The sequence below is a fragment of the Plectrocnemia conspersa genome, unplaced genomic scaffold (assembly GCF_051122295.1).
Source record: "Plectrocnemia conspersa isolate PC_06_02 unplaced genomic scaffold, ASM5112229v1 ptg000011l, whole genome shotgun sequence".
Lineage (NCBI taxonomy): Eukaryota > Metazoa > Arthropoda > Insecta > Trichoptera > Polycentropodidae > Plectrocnemia > Plectrocnemia conspersa.
In genome coordinates, this window is record NW_028277175.1 from 12966845 (window position 1) to 12988684 (window position 21840).

Sequence of the window (21840 nt, forward strand, 5' to 3'; positions counted from 1 at the left end):
AAAGCCTCCTAGTTTCACAACTACTCTGGACAAGTCTGAGCTAGCATCTGAAGCTGCTACGATTGATCAAAAGTTATTTAGTATGTTCTTTGTTCATGTTTCTTGGCAGTGTTTATAGCACACTGTAATGTAGTGTAAATTGTGTCTATATTACTCACAGGATGATGAATAAAAGTAAGAAACAGAATCTGAGAAGTTACAAAGTTCTCATTGTTTTTTGTAAGTTGTTCAATAAATCCATTCCACCCTGGCAACGGTGAGATATTTTTCCACTTTCCGTACTTCCACAACAAATCAACTACATTAAATTTGTTCGGTTAGTTCTTCTACATCATTAAAATTTTGAACTTGAATCTCTTGCTCAATCCGGGTACGACATGATTTTCATACACTAGAAGGGGTATATGTGATAGTGCTGCTAACTCCTTTGCACTTGGTTTTGTTGTAAATTTAATCAGATATAACATCAGATTTTGGAGTTATTATTTTTATCATTCCCATTATATGAACAGTATTATAGCCATCAAGAGTATAAATATTTTTCTGCATTATCTGCTGCATACTGTACTAAGGCACTTGACTATGATGGTTGATTACGAGGCTGTGGGTGATAAACAGCTGAAATTTAACATTTTACAGTATCACTATATGAAGCGAAAAAACCTAAACTTGACAAAACATCCAAAAGTCTTTTTGGATGTTTGGCCTATCTGTATTTTTTCTATGAAGAAATACAGATAGGCCTATTAATAACTGCAAAGAAAAGGACCGTTTTCGTATGGAAGTCATTATAGCATGACTTATAGCTGTGTATTTCGTTTTAAAATGCCCCGTCTTTCCTTTTCTGTTCTTTATAATAACTTCTTGCAAAAAATGTAATAAAGTTTTCGGAATTTCTTCATTAATAATTTACTCGGGGGCGGATAAGACTTGGTCTCAACAACAGAAGATCGAATATCTTCTCTAATAATCGCCGCAGCAGCTTCCATTACGCGCAAGTGCTCTTCTTCCGAAGTGCCTTTTTTATTTTCATACCAAGCTATGGATAAAACTTAAGCTTGAGCATCGCGAAAAGAAAAAATAGGGAATGATCCAATCTTCGTTATAACTATAATATCAGTCAAATATTTTTCTCTTAATTTGGAAATGATCTTCTTATCATCTGGTACATACTCCGTAAGGACATCTCTCAACTCTTTCAATTTTTTCGCACAAATTTCTTGTCGAGCAATATTTCATTTTTAATTCCTAATAATACAATGAAGAAAGTAATAAAATTATGGTTCAAACGACTTGCCGAGACCACTTTTTTCACGATTGTTTACTTTTTCAAAGCTTATACCAAGTTAAGCAGGTAGAAATACTCGCTGGATTCTATAAACGGATGTACGCCTCCCACTCTTCGCGCTATATCTCAAAAACGGTTAATGATACAAAACAAATATTAGAACTAAACTTGTAGATAATTTTATGCTTTACAAGTGTTGGGAAGCATCTAATGACGTGCAACGCATAAAACGCGAGATATTTGCAAAAAAACAAATTTTGTGACCTTTGACCTTTGATATCTTGATTAGCAGACACGATATTTCATGAGACTTTTCACCCTGTTCTTAGAACATCAAAACGAAGGTTTGTGCCAAATTTCAGCTTGGTATCTTTCATTCCGAGGTTTAGCCTTTATTTCGCCTTATTTGACTGGACTACTACTATTGAATCGACTACATACGATATGTATGCTTCAGCTACTTTAAATTCATGTATTCTATGTCGTAAAAAAATCATAGTTGAAAGATGAATGACTGTAATAGAAGAAAAAATATTTGTAAGGGCATTGGCAACAGATTTGATAAAAGAAAATGTAGATAGTGGTCACAACTATTACTGGCACAACATAAATTCGATTGACTGTTGCTCACTAAGCCACTGAGATATTCTTGAAAATAAAATCACTTTGGTAAAAAATAAATATCAATTGGTTATATTTTAAGTAATAAAATTAGTATTAAAAAATCTTACTTTCAAAATCACTATATATATTTTTTTTATAATTTTTATATTTAGTAATAAAACTTCTCAAGCACTTAAAACTTACATTTATAAGTCGCTTTTATATCAACGACAGCTATTAAAATCCTCAAAAATTGATTTATAAAATCCTACTTTACGTGACGTGTCCATTTTCGATGTCTGTCTGAAGTATCTGTTGGTGGAAATCATCTCTTAGTAATCTTGTCACTAACTTAACTTTTAGAATTTAATTAAGACCCTCATCTTCTACCTAAACCTATCAGGCACATGACAGTAGAAGTAACTTTTTATCTGGGGACGTTTTTTAATAATAGCGCTTTTTTATTAATAAAAATTCTGTGGCAGGACTCGAGCCGGTGGCCCTTGGGTTATCAGTCTATGCCTGACGGGCCGCGTTATTTCGACCTTCATACAAATTCGTGATGCCTAGAAATACTTTTTGTAACAGGTATATTATACAATACATATTCTTATTGAAAAAAGGGATTTTTCTTCAAAAATTAAAGTTGTGTAAGTATAAATATATTATCTTTTAATATATAAAAATATTACAACAAACTTAATTTAAATAATTAAAAAATCATGTACTATCCCCCTTGTAGCAATTAAGCCAAGGTTTAAACATCCCAGATTATATACAGAGTGCAATTACCAGGGGTTTAACTGAAGTTGCACCTGTGCATACTCATTAGACGCCGCTTGTTCGTGAACGAAATTTTAAGATGAAAGAACGTTCACAAATATAAAGGTACGTTCATTATTATCTAAAAAAAATACAATTGAATACTTAATTAATTTTATTCATTAAGCATCGCGCAGAAATTATTCTCATTTAACAATGCCTCGACGAAGCAATGAAAATATGGCACTTCGAAAAGCGAATTATTCAACGGCCCGCAAAACTTTCGCTTTCACCCTAGTCATAATTTATTCGCCAACAATGAACATAATTTCCCAAGCTCTGACACCACTCAGATCCGACTTAATATCTTTGAAAGCGAGCGGAGCTTAGAGGGATCACGAAAAAAAGCATAGCATTAGCTCCGACCTTCCTCTTACAAGAAACACCCTTCGAGGCCGTTTTAATGAAATATTATACCCATTCATTATTAAATTCATATATAGGTACATAAGCAGTGAATTCTTTTCACCTCAACAACCTTCAAATGCTCCGAATAACTGGGGAAGTTTACTTCCGATCCGTTCAAAAGCGAATGGGCAATCTAAATCAATAGAAATAATTAATTATTGAATGGCTCTATTAAATGTGGCGTTATAACTTTTGACAGATTTTGGAATCTCAGCAATCAGAACTTTTAACTTTAAGATTTTTATACATAAATCTCAGATTTAAAGATTCTTAATATAATTTTCATGCAAAATTAATTTTGAAATATTTTTTACCAGTAAATGTATAAAAAAAATCATTTCTAATAATAAAAGCTGATTATTTACTTAATAATTAACAGATATCGTCGTAGCTTCTTTGCCACTTGGCGCTTCTTAAACTCTCTAAAATATTTATTAGCTACTGTCTATTTGATCTTCATAACCAGGTCAATTAAGGCTTTGCTTATGAATCGTATGATTATCGGTATCAGAGAATATCACTTCGTTCCGACATACATTAAATTCTGTTAGTGTTTGGCACACAATTTTTAATTAATATTTGTTTAATTATATATTTGCATATATACGAATTGGTAATATAACAGGAGCTTCATTTTCATTTTCTCCTAAATATTTTTAAATTTGTAAAAACACTTTTACTTAATATTTGAAAATTGTTACATACATATTAAAAAAATGTGTTTTTGTAACGCAGAGTATATTTATAATAGGCTAACGGAATTTGGCAGAAAGTTGAAACAAAACCCATCATGTTTTTGTTTAATTGGGACATATATTTAATATGTTTATCAAATTTCCTTCCGGTAAAATTGTAGTGTATATAAAAAATATCGGGGATACAAACGTTGGAAAACGTAAACAGTGTAAATAGATAATAAACGAAACATTGCTGAGAACATTGTCAATTAAAATCAATTTTTTAAATTAAAACCTAATTTAATCAATGCTATTGTTTAAATGAATTCAGAGCATATGTTTAGAGGACTTAAAAACCCTAAATTATAATACATATTATTAAAATCTATTTAAATTAAATTAAGACCATAGTAACCTAATAGGTTACTCCAATGCGTCACGATAGTCGAAAACAATAACTGTATTATTTTAACACACAAAAAAATATATATAATTATAATAATACATATAATATAAAGAAGCAAACAAAAAATCATAAAATATATAAATTAAATGATACGAACCAGACCAGCTTCTCATAGCTGACATTAAACAGGTCAATGTGCAATGCCCGCATATTAAGGAGTCGGATGACCACAGTCGAGTCATCTCTCAAAAGTGATTCTAATATCTTTAGTGGAAGTTTCTCTAGTCAAAATGTTCCTACCAAGATCGTAGGAATAAACTGATGGCGAACGGGAACGAGAAAATGACATAGTATGGTACTTTCCAACACTAAAAGGCAGACGGTTAACGGAAGCCTATCTCCATAGAGTCTAAATCACTCTGTAGATAGAAGGAGTTTGCAACATATCGGATGAATTAATACAATTTTAAATCATCTGCGTACAGATGAAAAATATAATTTGTAACTACTGTATTTATGTCATGAATAAATAACATAAGGAGAGCCTAGGTTGGACCCTCGAGGAACCCTCCCGAAGGGGTGAAATATTCTTTCGACAATCGGCCGCCATAGGTTACAAGCTGTCTACGATCGTTCAAATAGCTCGAGAATAACCAAGTTAAATCATCCGAGCTACCGAGGTACGACAATTTTTTTAATAATAACCCATGACAAACCTTATCAAAGGCCTTCTCAAAATTTGTAAATATGACGCCTACTTGAATTCCCGCACCGATAGATTTTGTCACCGTTTTGGTGAAAGACAGAAGGTTAGTAAAACTGAAACAGGAGTTTTAATAATCGTTTTATTATCATACTTACAAACAACTTTGTTTGGACTAAAATTAAATTATTGCATTGCAAACATGTATTTTTTTAATAAATGCATCTGTAGATTATAAAATTATTAATTATAAAAAATCTACAAATTTATCATAAATATATTTCTTCAATATATACGCCGAAGAATTAATACTTACAATACTAAATGAAGTATTGTGATCATTGTGGATTATTGTGCGAAAAACCTTAAATTATTTCTAATTAGATTATGTTAGCATAGCATACGATTTTTATATTAGGCTAGAAGTAATTTCTGTGAATTTTCCATTAAAATATTTCATTTGCAAGTCAGATTTTTTCATGAATACTTTTTTTATCTGAGGTAGTTAAACTTATTTTTAAATTAGTACTACATTTTGTCGAATTAAAACAATATTAAGCTAGGTGCAATTAATAATATCAATATTAAAAAAAAAATAATCTCGAATCAATTAGAAGCATTTTTGAATACATTCCCACATTTTTGAAGAAAAAGTATTATAGGCATATGCTAAGAAAGTTACTTCATTGTTTTATTAACAGAATATTTGATGTGTTTCATTAATTATAAAAAATAATATAAATGAAATGGCCGCCTCTGTATCCTTTGCAGCAACCGATCCTTTTCAAAAAAAAATATTTTTCTTCTTCTTTGTTTTTTTTTCTTCGATCGAATAACTAGGGTAGTATACTTCCAGCATAGGAGACAATCTAAATCAATAGAAATAGGCATGGAAGGGTCGTAAATCGTTTCGACAGGGACGTAAAACACGGAAGGAAGTCACGTTCGCCTTCAGGTAATGGAATCAATAGTTATGGCTTCGGAAGTGGAGCACGGGGACAAACTTTTGCGGAGCAAATCGGCCGCGAGATCGACGCTAAGCCTCTTAAAGCGTTACGTGAACCCTTTAGTATTACGGTGACACTAATGCGTGTCAATTTATTGTGGAACAAAATAAAATAAAAAGATAATGCATTTACAAGCAATGTGGATGCTTTAACCTCGAACAAAATGGGAGGGATGTTTACGAAGTATTTTCTGTGCATTGTTTTCCGTATTTCATACGTTAAGGGTCAAAATATATATACTACAGTTTTCAACGTAATTTTTAAAAAGTGTTTTTAAATTAAAAACAATTAATAAAAAAAATTAATAAAATATAATCTGAAGAATTATTTTTTATTAAAAATCTGCTAAAACTAACAGCTTTTATCGTCGCTCAGTATAATCTATCAAATGATCGCACAGTTATTATGAATCACTAGTTTTTTATTAGCAGCAATATGATGTTTATCAAATGCAGTACTTGGTTGACCTATTCGTATATTGCAGGGCTGTGGAGTCGTTAAAAAAAAACACGACTCCGACTCCGACTCCGATTCCGATATTTACCAACAACACGACTCCACTCCGACTCCGACTCCGACTTCGACTCCGACTCAAAAAAGTTTAATTTCATCAGGTATTTTTGGTGTTTTTCTACACGTTTAATATTCATACGCTATGCACATTCATTATTACGCAATAAAAAAATCATAAATTTCATAATTTAAAAAAATGCTCGGAGTCGCTCATTTTTCACGACTCCGACTCCGACTCCAACTCCGGCCAAGACACCACGACTCCACGACTCCAACTCCGACTCCGACTCCGACTCCACAGCCCTGGTATATTGTCTTTAAAGCTAATTCTACCGTTAAATTGTTCGATTCGATGACACACGGTATTAACTAACCAAAAACAGTGAGGTCTTGATATTCCGTTAGATAACAAAAAATGATTGACCTCTTGCATCTTTTAAGGCTGCAAAATTATCACAGCTATGCAAACATATACATAGATCAAATTAAATAACTAATGTCCACAATATCAAGACTTGTTCACCAGTACAAGATACCTAGGACTTTTTTTCATTTGCCTAAGATTTGATTCACACAAAATTGCGCAACCTGATCTGCATGGCTTATGTTGTTTGAAAATTATTACATATAATTTACAAAAAAAATCTAATTTATTATACATACATCATGTAACATGAGCCACAGTAGCTATTTTGTATTAGATTTAGAAAAAATAATTGATACATCAAAATTGCATTTACTGGTCTGCTGGCAGCAAAGAAAATTAGGGTTCTAACATGATAACCACTTTCTATATATGATGTGTTTAAATTACACAAATATATACGTTCTCCAATTTGAAACTATAATAAGATATTAACCAGAAACTAATATAACATAGCTAAATAGTTTATCAAAAATACATAAATAAAAATATTACATTTTTTTTAAATAATACTAAATAGTAATAAATTATATATATACATAAAATGTAAAATATTATTAGTATTTATTACTTTCTATTTTGGTCACCTTAATCAGATTTCGCAATGTTCCGTCTCTGATATTACAGGAAATTAATGAGCAAACGTCTTCGTGCTGATATTATATAATATATTCATAATAAGTACATATTAAATTTATAATTATTTAAAATTAAAATCAGTAATCATAAACCTTAATATACAATTATGTGTAATAATTATGTTATGCATTTAAAAATAAACTGTAAATTTTAAGTTTGAATTAGGGTTTCAATATTTAGACTATTTTATATTTTTATTAACAGCTACAGAACTTATATACACTTATTCAATTTAAATGTGTTCCACAGTTTTATATTACTAAAAAATATGAAAATTTACTCTAAAAAGAAAAGGTCATCCCGGAAATTTTCGTTCATTTAGAGATGTCGCTAAAAAACATTTTTGTTCAAAGAGTACAAAGAATGACAAAAAAAATTAAAGGGGGTAATCCGTGTATCAAAAATCTTATACTAATCTCAGACTATCAGATGTCGACATTTAATCACATTATCGGCCATTGTTCTATGGGGTGATTTGTTCTATGATGCTACAGGTTGTCTTTTTATCGCTTTTATTTTCGTTTCTCAAAATAAAGCAGTCTAATAAATTTCATTTTATCAATAGATTTGGCAATAATTGAGTGTAAATTGTACTATTTTAAACTTTATAGAAAAAAATCGTATTTATATTAATTGAAAGAAAGTATTTAAAATAATGTAAATGACTTCGTCTGACTAATCCACGAAGAAAATAATGATTTTTTTTAGACATTTTACATTGCTGCTTTTAATGACAATTAGAATCTTTTAATAATTTAAATATATATATTTGTATTATAAATTAAATTAAATTAATTACTGCTCAATTGCACGCAACAGTTATAAACTACAGCGTAGCTTAGATTTGCATATCATTAAAACCAACACCACTAGAGTATTAAAAGCACGAAGCCACCCATTTGATAGACCTATAAATAGCATTATCTCTAAGAGTCCAAGGGTAAAGCTTTAAACGTTTTGGTCTATTATCTGGAAAATCATATGGAAGAGATGCACTATAAAATAGCGCATTTGAGCCAAGTATTTTTTCAACGTTTGCTGGACAAGAACGCAAAAATGTATCCATTATATAAGTAACACCAAAACGACGTAGGCGCTATCGCTTCAGAAGCAATTCCACGTAGTTTATGAGGCTATTCGGACAAAAATAGACGTAATCACTATACACTGGGGAGAACGGCGATATCTTGGTAGACAATTTTCCCGATTGGATCGAGAAAAATCAGTGCCTTCCGTGTTTACAAAGGCTGCTAGGCTCTTCGGTTTAGGGGGAAAAGGCTCGATGATTTATGGCACGCGAATAAGGGTCGAAGTGCCTTTTTCTTATCATCGAGCCGTGTTGATGGACGAAAGGGTAAGTGGAGTAAAGTTTGTGTAAAGTAAATTGGGGTGGTCCGTGTTTGTAAATCGTGAAAATTTAAGCTCGCCTTTAAAATTACTTTCGATAAGATCGATAAGACGTGTAATTATTTGTGAAAGAACGTGATTTACGATAATATTTTTGGCACACATGTAATTTACATCTCGTTATATGTACACAATTTTCATATTCAAATTATTATGGTCAAAACCAACCCTTTCATATTTTAATAACAGTGTAATAAATAATGAAGATTTGTTTAAGGGTTGATTAATGTTTGTTCATCACGAATATACAAAATAATAATTAAACAAGTTGTTATTGACATTATTAAAAAGCGCTAATATGCTGCTCTAAAATGTTTATGAAGCTCAATCTGACAGTTGCGAAACGTCTATTTGCTGTTCAAAAATATAACCTAACGAAAGTTTTAAAATTAACAAATTAAACCAACTCATCTCTCCGGGGAAAATAAGTGTAAGATCGCATCTCACATATTGTTCTACAGTTTGTCTGCATTTCGATATTACACTATCTTTTTAAAATATGATAGCTATTCTTACTGATATTACTATGGACCTCCAATATAAGAAGGCTGATAAAAATATATTTAAACCGAATTTTGGTCAATAAGAGAGCGCAAAATCAATTATCACTTCTCAGAAGGCAAAAATTTACGTCAAAAGCAATAAAATCGTTCACTATATGGCAACAGTGAGCAGCAAAGAAAACACGAATAATCATCAGATAAATATTATAAGTAGATATTTTTAATGTCTCATTAAAATATTTCACATAAAATATGATTTCAGAAAATATTTTTATATTTATTTGTAGCATAGAAAGGGTTAACTTGTACCTATTATTATTTATTCAAGAAATTATATTACGATGTTAAAAAATATTTAAAAAGCCATTTTTGTCATGAGTCCCAGAATCATTGTTTTCCCAGGGCCCGGTTTTGTTCTGGGCGGCCCTGATTACAACGCAACAGTCCAATGCAATAGAATACTTTTCAGTACAACTGATACAATTACACCCCCAGTTCATCGTAATTGGCCGTTGCACCAAAAAGCGGGGCAGCACAAAATCTCCACAGTTTGGCCATGTGTATAAAAGCTGATACACAGGGCTCAAATGATAACTTTCGCTCAAAACACCAGCCAGACAACATCAATAACTTTAAACAGACTTATTTACTGATAATTTTTTTATTGTACGTTATTATTTATAAGCAAATTTATGGAAGTATTGAATTTTTTTGTCTGATAAACAAAGTATCTTAAACAAAGCAGTAAAAACGGCAAGATTTAGAAATCTTCGGATATAGATTAATTAAGTCATTAATTTGAAGCATTTTTTGTTAGTATCAAGATTTCACACTTTAATGTGTACTTCATACATTAAATTTCAGAAATTGTAAATTATTAACGCTCATCGAGGTTAGTAGGGCAAGCAAAAAACCTCTGAGTCATGATATTTTTTTCATCCAGTGCTTCGTATATTTCAATAATCATTACAAAAACTTTTTACTTATTTTTTGCTATTAGATCATTTTGTTCTATTGACATATATTTTTGTTGAACTGTTTATTATATATTATATTTGTTCGTTATTTTTGGGAAATTTCGAAATAAAACAAAAAAATTGTCTGGCAACCTATTATTATTTTAGAGCTGTAAGCATACTACAATATAATAGCGTAGATACGATCTAGTATACTATGGTTGCTTTACATTTTTAGCCGTGAACTATGAATGAAACTAAGGAAAGGAAGCCGACGATCAATCGAAGTGTTTCCACAGGCGATTTTCAACCTAATGAGCCACGCGAACGTGTGAAGTGTTGCCTTTCGAGAAACAGCTTTCATGACATGACCCCACACCCCACCCCATTTCACCCAACAACACAAAACGTATCTAAACTTCTAAACCTTTGGGGCGAAAGCACTCAAACGAATTGTTTTTCCTACTGTGTATGGATATAATGCGTGACACCGTGTGTTTATGAGAAACATTTTTATGTGCACTTTCGCATGGCGAACATTCGTGTGTACCCTTCTATTGTTGTTTTTCGTGAACGGTATTCATTTTTTTAAATACATACACATGTGACGCACGCCCTTAGAAAATTTTGTTTATGTATGAGCACAACCCTCGTGTGTTTCGTGTTGGATGAAATTTTCAGGCAATTTCGTAATACTTACACTGCCAACTATTTTTCTTCCAGTTTTATATAAACTGTTGCATAACGTGCATTACATATTTAGTTATAGTGCATTGGGGTGTAGAGATTTTTTTGTAATATGTGATATAATATTAACAAAAAATAGAACTAATATAAAAATAGAGCTGGATGAAAACCCTCACATAAACAGATAAGCGATCATTGTTTTAATTGTGAGCTAGTCGAAAAATAATTATACTCATATAATTTTGAACAATATAGTAAATATAGTAAAATTAAATGAGTGGATTTATATTTACTAATATATTTTTTATTATAATAAGTTAAATAAGATCAATTTTATACATCAATTTAAAACAGGGAATGTCTACTTTTTCGTATACTACTTTATTATTCTAATCGACAATCTTGAACACTCGCCGACCTTTTTTCAGGCGTGAAAACAAATCTTTGTCTCTTAAAATACGCTTCAAAAAAATTGCTGTTTATCTTATAAAAACTTCTTATGTTCAATAGTATTGCAAAAAAAGGACAATAGACTATTGATAATATTATCAAGAGCATAGCATACTCAGTCTACATCGAAAGTGATGAACCTCGACGATAAAACATTGGATGGTTCACAAAATATTGCTGACGGTTTTGCGCAATATTTTCGTTCTGTTTTCGAGGAATATTTTTCGACTTCTGCTCAGTCGCTTCCTACTTCATGTTCTTGGTCTTCAGTACTGACCATCAAAGAAACTGAGCACTCAGATCTTAAATACGGATTTAATAAATTAAAGACAGGGCGTTCTTCTGGACCTGATTTAATTCCCGATTTTATTTTGAAGGGTTGCGAAGTCAGTCTCGCTGCTCCTCTAAAATGTATTTATGATCTGATTCTCAAAACATCATCATTTCCTGATCTATTGAAATGCACAAAAGTCACCCCTATTCATAAAAAGGGTGACAAATTATATATAAAGAATTATAGACCAGTAGCAGTGTTGTCAGCTCCTGCTAAATTATTTGAAATAATTATTCATAAATATCTCTACAATCACTTTCAGCAAGTTTTATTAGACCAACAGCACGGGTTTCGTCCTGCCCGTTCCACTTTTACTAATCTTCTGTCGTTCACCAAAACGGTGACAACTTCTCTCGATGCCGGAATTCAAGTAGACGTCGTGTATACAGATTTTGAGAAAGCATTTGACAAAGTTTGTCATAGGTTATTATTAAAAAAATTGTCGAACCTCGGTTGCTCAGATAATTTAACTCGGTTATTTTCGAGTTATTTAAGCAATCGTAGACAGTTTGTAACTTATGGTGGCCGATTGTCAAAAGAATATTTTACCCCTTCGGGGGTTCCTCAAGGATCCAATTTGGGACCTCTGCTTTTTGTGTTATTTATTAATGACATAAATACAGCAATTAAAAATTCAAGTTTTCTTCTGTACGCAGATGATTTAAAATTATATAAATGCATTCGATCTGTTGCGGACTCCTTCTCTCTACAAAGTGATTTAGACTCTCTGTGGAGATGGGCTTCCGTTAACCGTCTGCCCTTTAGTGTCGGAAAGTGCCATACTGTGTCATTTTCTCGATCCCGTTCGCCATCAGTTTATTTCTACCATCTCGGTGGTAACATTTTGACTAGAGAAACTTCCATTAAAGATCTCGGAATCACTTTCGAGAGCAAATGGAGGTTCTCTCTACACATACACGACGTCTGTGATAAATCTTCCAAGATGCTCGGCTTTGTTATGAGGAATGCCTTTCACTTTGACGATCCGTCAGTTATTCGCATCCTATATGACACCTTAGTTCGTAGCATTCTTGAATCGGGATCTATAATTTGGAATCCCCGAATAGCCAAATATTCTCTTTTAGTGGAAAAAATTCAAAAAAGGTATTTAAGATACCTTTACAAAAGGACATTTGGTTATTATCCGTTCTTATATCCCAGCGCCTTTCTTTTAGGAGCGTTGGGATATGATTCGCTGAATTCTCGCAGAAAGCTGTATGTCGCTAAGCATTTTTTCAAACTACTAAAAGGTGCTGTCGACAATCCAGCTATTCTCGAGGAATTCCAGTTTTGGGTTCCGGAACATTTTCGAGAATCACGATCGAGACCTCTTTTGATGGCAGTTAGGGCTAGGACATCTGCACTTGCCGACTCGCCTATAGCTGTGGCCATACGGCTCCTTAATACGCTGGCATTGAAAATTGATTTATTTAATGTTAGCTACGAGGATCTGATCCGGTTTATATCTTTTAATTTTAATATTTTATAATTTTTTTTTTGTTATGTTTAAGTATTGTTATATTTATTTATATATATACGTTTTATAAATTTATAATTTGCTTTCGACCATCGTGGCGCATTGGGGTAACCTGTTAGGCCACGATGGTCTTAATTTAATCGAAAAAATAAAATAAAATAAAATAAAATATATTTAATCAACATAGCGAATTGATAAAATATAATTTACTGCTTAATTTTTCTAAAAATATTAAGCAGCGAAACTCCTAGTCAGTTATGTGTTATTTTTCTCTTAAAACACGAAAAAAATGTTTCCATATTAGAATAAAAATAAGTCCCTATAATTTATTATATTATATGTACTTATGTACAATTTATAATTGCATTTATCGCATCCATTTAATTTGTTGTTTTTTTTTTATTTGTTTATATAAAACTATAGATTCATCCAAATGATAAAATAATTCGTATATGAAAATCAAAAAATCTAAGTCTTCTACATCAATATTGTGTGTAAAATTAACCTAGAGAAATGCATTAATTAATGTAGATTTAATAATAAATATATAAGATACACCTATTATGATTCGAATATTTTGTGGCATTACTAGTTTTTAAATGGTATTTAAAAAATGATATATGTATCTAGTTCTTAAATGTAATTTCCTAAGAATTTATATTATATTTATAATGAAGTCAATTAGGTCAGGTTTTTTGTTAGGATCCGTTGGTCACCATAAGTAATAATTAATTAAGCGCTACTTTAGTTCCTCTATATTGAAATTGTCGAGAAGGAATTGAGAAAAGTCAAATTTTCATAAATCAGTATTTGAATGCAAACTAAATATGTATTTTTTTTTAATATTAGCAGTATTGTAAAAATGCGGTAATAGTACAAAATATTACGCTCCTGTGAGAAAATTGAAAAATGTGACTTACTTTTATCATGACGTACAAAAAATGGAAGCACGTAATAGGCCATTCGTTTCCAAATAAATGCTTAACATTTTACTTTACCGCGTATATCCTACTTTAATAGACACATACTGTCTATCCTTTCAGTTATTCCAAGCCATAGAGCATTTTATCGCCTCGCAAATGTCTCCACAGCGCGATATCTCCATTTTCACCCCCTTCTTTCAAAGAAAACAAAGGACCGCGTGCGACGCTAACAAGTCAAAGCCAGGATTAAATCCTACATTCTTAGCTATAAACTGATACCCTTCGCAACCGTAATTGTTACTGCTCTTTTTTTTTGTTACTCGTGATTGAGTCAATGTGATGGATGACAACAGAAACACTTTCGTTGGGTCGCGTGAGTGAAACCATAAATAGTAGAACATAGTAAAATCGATAATGCCTAATGACGCTTTCATTCTTGGCTACAAATTATTGGATTAATAGTTAGAGACACTTGTCCGTTGGCAGTTAGCACGCGATCGTGATATAAATCAGATAACTAAGTGACGATTTGTAAGTTGCAAATTCTTGCGATCAAATAGCAAGTGGTTAAACCAGCCGGTTTAACAGTGTGAAAATAATTTATACACCTAACTAATAAATTTCTGAATTCTGAAATGTATAAAATTTATAACACGAATTTAATACAGATTTAACAAGCTATTGTTTGATATTTCCTGGTTTAATATATGTTTATATGAGTTACTTCGATAAGTGAAATTTTACTGCCGGTTGATTATAGTAATCTTAAAAACGTACATATATTATATCGCATATGTAGTTTACGTTATAAAGTGATTTGCGTGTTTTGAAATAACACTCATAAAGTTAAAATATGTATTCAAAGTTCAAGTATTTATTTTTAGACATTTATCGAAAATTCATTAAAACATATAAAGCCATTGTGTATGAAACATAACATTGTTGAAGTTGGAGTTATTAACTCCAATTTAAATCATGTTGAAAAACAGTTCAAGAAACATTTAATAACCTATAATAAATTCAATAAAAAAAAATTCACGTAGATTTTCACTGTAATTTTAACAAATCCTACACTTTTCTCCATCCAATGCGAGAGGTGTAAATTTAAATGGAAAAATAATACAACTGGACTTTTTTAGAACGATTATTAAATTTAATTTATATGTAAAAGTATACACTGAGTTTAATTTTATAGTAAAAAGTTTTTGCGAAAGACATTTATTATACAAATATGTAAAATATTTGTTTAATAAATGTCAGATAAAATATTTTATATTTGTTGCAAAATATAATATATACCTATGTACACAAATAACACACATTTTCTTTAAAAAAATATGATTCAAATAAAAAATAATCTAAAGTCTCGAATCAATGATATTTTTAGAGATAACTATAAGCTTAAAAAAATATGTGAGATGTTGCTCGTCTATTTTAGGTGTGCACAATAAATGTTTAATCATATAAGTATTATTTGTATAAGGCAACGAATTAAATAGTCAGATTTGAATTAAATGTAAATAAAATCATAATTATATTATTCAGGGTCAGAATAAAAATATATGACAATCGGAACTAAAATATAAGACGATCGTGTAAATTAAAAGAAAATGTAACATTTATATATATATGGGCAATAAATTATATATTTTAAAAATATCTTATAAAATGTCTCGCTCGCATCAAAACTGTAGGATAGTTGAAATGTGAACGATTTCTGATCAGAACATCTCAGCGAAGATGCAACAAATCTATTTAGTTATATATAGGACGTGAAGGTATTCAGAGCGACAAACGAAACTGGAATAACGACAGAGCGGCGTTGGAGAGCACGCTCGGCTTGTTGTATTGATATCTAACAACGTTGCAAGCCCAACCAAACAAGTTTGCACTATAACACCATGATAAAACCATGTATTATTATGCTGACTACCTATCAACATAAAACTGACCTTGATGTTAAAATAGAGATTATATAATATAAATACTGGCTATTCTTTATTTATTTTCTATTTATATTTTAGATTAAATTAAGACCATCTTGGCCTAACAGGTTACCCCAATGCGTCACGATGGTAGAAAACAATTTTTAAATTTATAAAACACAAAAAAACGTATATACACATAAATATAACAATACTTAAACATAACAAAAAATTATAAAATATTAAAATTAAATGATACAAACTGGATCAGATCCTCGTAGCTAACATTAAATAAGTCAATATTTAATACCAGCGTATTAAGGAGCCGGATGGCCACAGCTATAGGCGAGTCGGCAAGTGCGGATGTCCTAGCCCTAACGGTTATCAAAAGAGGTCTCGATCGTGATTTTCGAAAATGTTCCGGAACCCAAAACTGGAATTCCTCGAGAATAGCTGGATTGTCGACAACACCTTTTAGTAATTTGAAAAAATGCTTAGCGACATACAGCTTTCTGCGAGAACTCAGCGAATCATATCCCAACGCTCCTAAAAGAAAGGCGCTGGGATATAAGTACGGATAATAACCAAATGTCCTTTTGTAAAGGTATCTTAAATACCTTTTTTGAATTTTTTTCACTAAAAGGGAATATTTGGCTATTCGGGGATTCCAAATTATAGATCCCGATTCAAGAATGCTACGAACTAAGGTGTCATGATGGATCGTCAAAGTGAAAGGCATTCCTCATAACAAAGCCGAGCATCTTGAAAGAATTATCACAGACGTCGTGTATGTGTAGAGAGAACCTCCATTTGCGCTCGAAAGTGATTCCGAGATCTTTAGTGGAAGTTTCTTTAGTCAAAATGTTATCACCGAGATGGTAGAAATAAGCTGATGGCGAACGGGATCGAAAAAATGACACAGTATGGCACTTTCCGACACTAAAGGGCAGACGGTTAATGGAAGCCCATCTCCACAGAGAGTTTAAATCACTTTGTAGAGAGAAGGAGTCCACAACAGATCGAATGCATTTATATAATTTTAAATCATCTGCGTACAGAAGAAAACTTGAATTTTTAATTGCTGTATTTATGTCATTAATAAATAACACAAAAAGCAGAGGTCCCAGATTGGATCATTGCGGAACCCCCGAAGGGGTAAAATATTCTTTTGACAATCGTCCACCATAGGTTACAAACTGTATACGATTGCTTAAATAACTCGAGAATAACCGAGTTAAATTATCTGAGCAACCGAGGTTCGACAATTTTTTTAATAATAACCTATGACAAACTTTGTCAAAGGCTTTCTCAAAATCTGTATACACGACGTCTACTTGAATTCCCGCATCGAGAGAAGTTGTCACCGTTTTGGTGAACGACAGAAGGTTAGTAACAGTGGAACGGGCAGGACGAAACCCGTGCTGTTGGTCTAACAAAACTTGCCGAAAGTGATTATAGAGATATTTATGAATAATTATTTCAAATAATTTAGCAGGAGCTGACAACACTGCGACTATAATTCTTTATATATAATTTGTCACCCTTTTTATGAATAGGGGTGACTTTTGTGCATTTCCATAGATCAGGAAATGATGATGTTTTGAGAATCAGATCATAAATACATTTTAGAGGAGCAGCGAGACTGACTTCGCAATCCTTCAAAATAAAATCGGGAATTAAATCAGGTCCAGAAGTCTTTAATTTATTAAATCCGTATTTAAGATCTGAGTGCTCAGTTTCTTTGATGGTCAGTACTGAAGACCAAGAACATGAAGAAGGAAGCGACTGAGCAGAAGGCGAAAATTTATTAATGAACTGTAATAAATACTGACTGAAAAAATGATTCTGATGACCATCTAATATTTTTTATGGCCGAGCCATAAAACACGAGCCTTTATAAAATGGCCATCATAACGCAATGGAAGAACCTATCAAAACATGATGGTTAGATTGTAATAAAAAAAAATAGAAAAAGACAATAAACAAGAGGTATTGTAATGTGCACATCGGAATATGCATTCTTCGTATTTATAAGACGAGAAAAATACCTGTTACTCAAATATTATTCTTCAATTGCAGCATCTGCAGCAACACGACATTTCAAATGCACCCGACGGTAATCCACCCACTGCGAGACGTTAAAAAAACAACCCCAACCGAGTGCACCCCGCGAGTGCAACAACCCCCGATTCTACATTTCATCCTCTACATCACTCTATAAAACGAGGGGTGTTTTGCTCGTAAATTTTCAACACATCGCCGCATAATGTTTAAAAGTTGAGAAACACTCGAAACGTCAACGGGAGAACCGAGCTCGTGAATTAATTTGTGGATGTAGTAGAAACGTGTACATACCACTGTCTGAGGAACAGTATTTGCTCAACGGTTGAAGAGTAATTAGGTTAGAGGATATTTACATGAACAAGTGACGCAGAATTTCTAGGGTATCCCCCTAAGTTATTGGGCGAAGAAGGCAGAAATTTTATTTGCGGATTAAGGACATTACAGAAGAAATCAATACAGCATCAGATTTACGAATAAATTATAAATATAACTGGAAGTATTCACGTAACAACAGATTGACAATTAATTATTAATAATTTGATCTAATAAGAACATAATACTAATATCACAAATAACATTATTTTTCTAAGAATGTCATTACCATTTAATTAGTAGTTGACTTATTTATAAATTTAGGAAAGCTTTGTTTTAATATTTTAAAATTTTATAATCCCAGCAGCTTGATATTACAAAAATACTTATTAAATGTAGTATTGATTTTAACAAACTAACTTATAATCAAAACTTTCTGTTATATCGTTACACAGATTTTCGCTAATATTTTATTGTGACAATAGCTCTTTATACTACGTAAAATACGGTGAATTATATATTGAATATTTCTATATAATTCTTTATATTTAATCAAAATAACATAAGGGATATTATAACTAAGGCAATTATATAAATTTATAAAAAGACATATGTACAATAATTGTTAAGTCCATACTGAAATATTATACAATGAAATTATTTAGATCCTTTATTATCGGCACTTATGCTAACTCTCGTTTACGAAAGCTCTTAAAGGGTCAAGTAGATTTTTGGCTATTGGCAGAAAAATTGAATTTACTCTTGTACTTGTACGAATAAATGTTATTATATTTATGAAACCAATTAAATATGTACCTTTTTTTTAAAACGATTTTATTATATACTATTTTTAGTAAATTATTTTCTTCTGCAAATTCAGAGAGATGATATGGACAATCCACTCTAACATTTCCCTCTATAATTGAACATAAGAGAAGCATTCATTAACTTTCTTTATGTTTTACATATTGAAATTTGGAGAGCTTGAAATTCTTCAAATAATATATACAAGATCTTCCCAATGGAAGTTCATCTCGTTTAGTAAAAGGCAAATTAAGCATTACAATTGCTTGAAGGATCATTGACTTTATCACATATGTATGTGTCGATACCTTCACAACCAACTGCATTCTAGTATTATTAAATCAGTATTTCCCAGCAGCATATCAACCATAAGGGTTAATTTGTGCAGTGGTAATTTATTTGTATTCAAACAATATAAAACTCAACTGGATAACTAGTGACTTATTATTCGTCCATTATGTTACAACTGGCATCACCTCCTGAATATATGTACTGATTGTTTTTTAATCCAATCGCTGTAGGCATTTAGATAAGTATTACGATCCGGAAAAAATAATTAAAAACAAAATAAAAATGTAAATATATCTGAATAGCTACCTATTATATATATTTTTAAAACGTATTTTATTCATTTGTTATTGTTAATTCATTTAGAATTACCATTCAATTTTATATTACAAATTTTGTTTTACTGTATTGTTTATTTATTCGATAATGATTTTTAACAAAGGTTTATAACCATGCAACTTAGGGATGCTGAGTAATTAATAACATTAAGATGTTGCGCTACCGCAAGTATGTCGCATAAGTGTCAAACTTCATTGTTTTCAAATGTGCATTTCAATACATATTCAACTTATATTAGGCGTTCTAAGTAGGCTTTATGTGAGGTTGAATGACACAGCTAGTTATGGAATATGATAGAGTCGAATCAGTGAAAAGAAAGATCACAAACGCTACGTGTCATAGCGCGTTATTGTATGTATATAAAAAACTGGACCAATGCCCGTTAATCCGGAAGACTTACGGTCAAAAGGTCTCGTAATCGCCGGATTGTTCTGCCGTGACAAAACCTTTTGTGTATCGTCAAAAACACACACGCACGGGGCACGCGACTATTTTGGTTGTCGATCACGATATAAAGGAACGTGTCGGGGGTAGCGACGCACCCCCAGAGGCGTCGGCCTGTACTGGCCGGAAAATGAACCGGGAAAACATGGGGTGAAGCCTGGCAACATTGCGCGTGCGCAAACGCAACTCGGTGGACGCACATTGTCTGTGGCGCTTCTATTATTTATTGTGTACACTGATTAAACTATCCTACGGAGGAACGGGCGTGATGTGACTCTGCTTCATTATTCATAGATTTGTCAGCTATTATGATGAATGAGTGCTTCTAAAATGCCATTAATCAAACTCAGACATGTCATGTAAATTAATTTCTTATCATTCTTTGAAAACATATATTAACAAAAAAAAAAACAATATATGTATGTTTAGTTTGATCAATTCTATATAATAATTTTAGAACACCCCTTTATTTATTTTTCTACATAGTCACAATGAACCTCAATACATTTGTTGAGCCTGAGTTTCATATAACCCAATAAATCACTATTTTAATATATTTTCATTGTTTGTTAGTCTCAAATAGTAATAATAAAAGTAAAATTATAAGCATAGTAGGTTATGAACCGAGTCCTCCGCGTTGTGCTTTTTTCACTAGTTGATTCTTATGTCATATATTTGCCAAATTTTTACTTTACCAATTGCGAGTCATGTATTTTAAACAAAAATTAATGTCTTTTTAGAAGAACTGGCTAACAATACCTTCTTAAAACTCTAAGTAATTTATTGTGGTTTTAACTAACTCGTCTTTATTTAGGATAAAAAATAATTAAAAAGCAACTCTATTATAAGTTATAAATACATTTTTGATCCAATTAAGCTGTTTTTGATTGAGTGGATATCTGACACTTTTAGTGAAACATCCGTTATTATATCAAAGTCATTAAAATATCATTAAAATGTATATTAAAGAAATGCTGTATAGGAACCAGGTGATTTTAAAACTAAAAAAAAAACAATAACATTTACAAGATTCATCAATACCAAAAATGGTACTGCGTGTAAAAATATTATCACATTAAAAGATACGTACGATTTATTTTTTAAGAATCATATATAACTTTTATAATTATGAATAATATATTATAATTTAAAGGTTCATCAATTAATCAGCTCTGTTCACAATTAGAAGGAATAACTTGTGCTATTAAATCATAAAAAGGCCAGCTCGACTTGTAATAAAGCGTTTCAAAAGTCTAAGAAAAAGGGTATCTTCATTAAAATGAGACATCACCGAGGGTAAACTTTTAACAGCTTAAATTGCAAAGTATGCGCAATAAATCAGAAAGGATAAAGATATCAAGTGCCACGAGAAAATATAACGAGTGCATTATTGACCTGTTTAATGTCAGCTACGGGGAGTTGGTCCGGTTCGTATCA

General features: G+C 31.5%; 1 protein-coding gene across 3 annotated transcripts in view; it reads right to left on the reverse strand.

Moving 5' to 3' along the window:
- Window positions 1-21840, reverse strand: part of LOC148229559 (uncharacterized) — a 57141-nt gene that overhangs the window by 22350 nt on the left and 12951 nt on the right. Inside the window, exon 1 of one of the 3 annotated variants that reach the window (XM_088196848.1) lies at window positions 20360-20524. The exons of the other annotated variants lie outside the window; for them this stretch is intronic. The gene's annotated coding sequence lies outside the window, so the exon portion shown is untranslated. Of the gene's footprint in view, window positions 1-20359; window positions 20525-21840 lie in introns of those variants that run through there. 3 annotated transcript variants of the gene reach the window in all.